Source organism: Camellia sinensis, chromosome 6, assembly GCF_055761805.1.
Source record: "Camellia sinensis isolate YWXY chromosome 6, ASM5576180v1, whole genome shotgun sequence".
Taxonomy (NCBI): Eukaryota; Viridiplantae; Streptophyta; class Magnoliopsida; order Ericales; family Theaceae; genus Camellia; species Camellia sinensis.
Genome location: NC_138966.1, coordinates 4758167 through 4761949, shown reverse-complemented (window position 1 = coordinate 4761949; position 3783 = coordinate 4758167). Strand labels below are relative to the sequence as shown.

Sequence of the window (3783 nt, the reverse complement as noted above, 5' to 3'; positions counted from 1 at the left end):
CACAAGTGTTTGGTGCAAAACCAAACACAAAACAGTCGAGTCGAGTGATCTTGAGGCAAGGCGCGTGGCCGAGACCTCCGGGAACTCAAGATGAACACAAACATGGATGATCATCGAGTGTTCAAATAGTGACGTCCAAGTCTTGAGGACTGTCAAAAATGGGGTGTCTATACATTTGGGTGAAGGTAGGGAGATTAAGTGCCCATGCATCAATTGTTGTAACTTTTATAAGCAGGAGTATGATATTGTGAAGGTTCATTTGCTCATAAGTGGGATAATAGTATCATACACCACTTGGTTAGAACACGGTGAACTTCTAGAACACAATAACCTTGATGAAAACAATGGTGAGAATGACAAGGATGAAGATGAATATGATGAACTGATAGAGGACTATTAGAGGGGGAATTTTATGGAGGGTGATACTCTAGAAAGAGAGGATGTACGACATTTTGATAAATTGTTAGATGCTTCCCAATGTTGCTTGTACCCAGGTTGCAAAAACTCGGATACTTTGTTATCATTCGTTATTCAGAGCTGCATGTGAAGGTAGAAAATAGGTGGAGCAATAAGTCTTTTGACAAGGTATTGGAGATACAATGGCGATTCCTACCAGAAGGCCACGTGGTGCCAGAGTCAATTTACGAGTGCAAGAAGTTACTACGTGACTTGGGCTTGGGGTACGAGCCCATCAATGCATGTAAACATGATTGTGTACTATTCTGGAAGGAGAATGCTAACTTGGAAAAATGTCCCACATGTCAAGCATCTAGGTACAGAGTAAATGGTAGCAAGGGTAAGAAGATCCCTCACAAGATATTGTGTTACTTCCCATTGACACCTAGGTTGATAAGATTGTACATGTCTAGGAAGACGGCAAAAGACATGAGATGGCATAGTGATAAGCGTGTGGATGATGGTGTAGGGAGGCATCCAGCTAATTGTAAAGAGTGGAAGGAATTTGATTTGCATTATCCAGAGTTTGGCCAGGAGACTCGCACTGTTAGGTTGGGCCTAGCCACCGATGGGTTCAACCCTTTTGGGAACATGAGCACTTCCTATAGCATGTGGCCTGTCATACTCATGCCCTATACTGATGGGGTTTGTATGGAGTCTCTCTGCTCTGTTGAAGCCTCTCTTGTTGCTGCTAATGTGTTGCTGCTAATGGGGTTTGTTGTTGTGCTGCTCTTATGCAGCTGCACTGCTGGGGTTGTTGATCTAGTGTATTTTGTTGTTCTGTTCTGGTCTTTTTTGTTCTGTTTTTCTATTCTTTTGTTCTGCTCTGTTGTAATCTTTTGTTTTCTCTATTGGTTTCTCACCAACTAGGAGGTTGGAGCTTTGATTAGCTCCAAGCTCCTCTTTATTGATGTATCCTTCATTTTGTATGGTTTTAGCATCAATAAAGTCTTTCGTTTTGCCGATCAAAAAAAATGAAGACTGGCTATGCTGTGACAGCTATCATTTTTTTGGCATGGAGAAGTTAATTGCAGTCATAAATTATGGTTTGGTTTGTTTCACCGTTAACCCATCATCTGAATAGACCACTTCGGGTTAGAGAATTAGTCATCCAATTTCGAGCACAATATTGTTTGAATTGACTACTTCTTTTGTTTGGTTTGGAAGTCGAGTTCCAGTTTTAATTGGATCTCATTGCTGTGCTTCATTTCTCTTTTAGATTGTTTGAGCTTACTAGAGAATTACCAATTATGAACATTTTTCTGCAGCTTGTCTTGTATATTTTCTATTGATGTAGATATTCATGTATATATGCACTTTTAACTTTTGTAGGTTGACACGCTACAAGGGTTTCAAGGAAGGGCACAAAAGGATACTTGTGGCAACAGATCTGGTTGGTAGGGAAATTGACATTGAACGTGTTAACATTGTCATCAACTATGACATGCCAGATTCAGCAGACACTTATCTGCATAGGGTAGGTCTAGTGTTTTTTAGCTTGTCTTGTATGTCAAAGCCAGGTTCTTATTTCTTGTATATATATACATATTGTAAGTACATCTACAAAAGCATTGTGGAGAAACGAACGATGAAAACTGTGAGAGAGAGAGAGAGAGAGAGAGAGACAGAGAGAGGTTGAAAACTGTTGATGCTTTACCAATCTGAGGCATGCTCCTCAACTATGCTCTGTATGCCTTTTGTGATAAACATATAAAGAGTATCTGAGTATGCATATGGAGAGTTTGTCTTGGTTGTTGTTAAGCTTAGTCTAATTCATGGTTTAAACATAATAAGAAGAACATCTTTTTAGATATATTCTGTGGGAAATATCAAGTAAATGATCAACCAAATAAAATAAAAAAAAGTGATGGCTCAATTGAGAAGCTTGATAACTGAAGCTAAGAATGTTGATTTCACTTTCGATGTGAGCAAGCTCATTCTATGCAGTGAAATGTTTGATGCCTTGAGGAGAAAAGTATTTATACCTTTATTTTATTTTAAAATTATACTATTTTAAAATATTTAATTTCTGTAGTAAATGTAAAAATTGGAAATGCTTATGCATGCGCTTTAAAAACTTTATTTGAAAGTTATTGAATTATTCAAAATAGAAGTGGGTCCCTCATGTTTGACAATTTGAGGAACCAGATAGCTATGTTTTCACTTTTTTGTGTTCATGTCAGATCTTTGCCCCTGCTCACAACAGCTGTAGAGGATGGTATTTTCAGTGATAGCTGGCGTATCCGACAAAGTTCTGTAGAATTGTTGGGTGATCTCTTGTTCAAGGTATATGCTGCTCGTCCTTTTCAAAGTTAGCTTTGTGGAATTTCTTCTTGCTTTTTCCTCGACATGGTCTGTTTCTTCTAGGTTGCTGGAACCTCTGGAAAAGCACTTCTTGAGGGTGGTAGTGATGATGAAGGAGCAAGTACTGAGGCACAAGGGCGTGCTATTATTGAGGTTCTCGGAAGAGAAAAGCGTAATGAAGTTCTTGCCGCATTATACACGGTTCGAACTGATGTGAGCTTAACAGTGCGCCAGGTAATGCTGCTGTCAATATAATGGATTGCTTTGCTTGTTAATATTTTGCTGCCTTTTGGTTTTTGGACAAGTAGACTGTAAGTGTGTTCCCCTCTCTCTCTCTCTCTTTCTCTCTCTCTCTCTCTAGTGCAGGCTGCATTACATGTGTGGAAGACCATAGTTGCAAATACTCCCAAGACTCTGAAGGAAATAATGCCAGCTTTGATGAATACTTTAATTACTTCTCTTGCATCATCATCCTCTAAAAGGAGACAGGTCTGCTATTCTTCTTGTAGTGTTTTCTAAGCTATGATAGGGTTTTGTATAGTCCCAAATAATAAATTCAGTTGCTCTTGTATTTTCAGGTTGTTGGACTTTCACTTGGTGAGCTTGTTAGAAAGCTTGGGGAAAGAGTTCTACCTTTAATCATTCCAATTTTATCACGAGGGCTAAAAGACCCTAATGCTAGCTAGCAGAAGACAAGTGAGGCTTTTGACCTTTAAATTCTACTTTGTGGATCTTATTTTCTTGTTTGCACTAGGCTTGATGAGAATCTCTGAAGACATGGCTGACAAATAGGTTTCTCTTGTTTTGGCAACATTTTGGGTTGACTTATTGCAGAAAAAATATATGTTGGCAACATTTTCCTTTTTTCTTTTTTCACTTGTTATTGTTTACATTCTTGGTGTTGTTTTAAATTAGTATGGATATCATGACTGTTTATCTTAATTAATAGCGTAGCATAGGCAATGTAAACTGTAGTAGTGATCTAAGAAGCACATACACACTTCTAAGAGGTGACATGTCCTT

General features: G+C 38.5%; 1 long non-coding RNA gene across 1 annotated transcript; it reads left to right on the top strand.

The window, feature by feature from the left end:
• Nucleotides 1–2659: 2659 nt before the first annotated feature.
• Nucleotides 2660–3242, top strand: LOC145792224 (uncharacterized). The gene is made up of 3 exons (XR_014331615.1): nucleotides 2660–2742; nucleotides 2824–2994; nucleotides 3127–3242. It is a non-coding gene; the product is annotated as an uncharacterized LOC145792224 (long non-coding RNA).
• The last annotated feature ends 541 nt before the right edge of the window (nucleotides 3243–3783 follow it).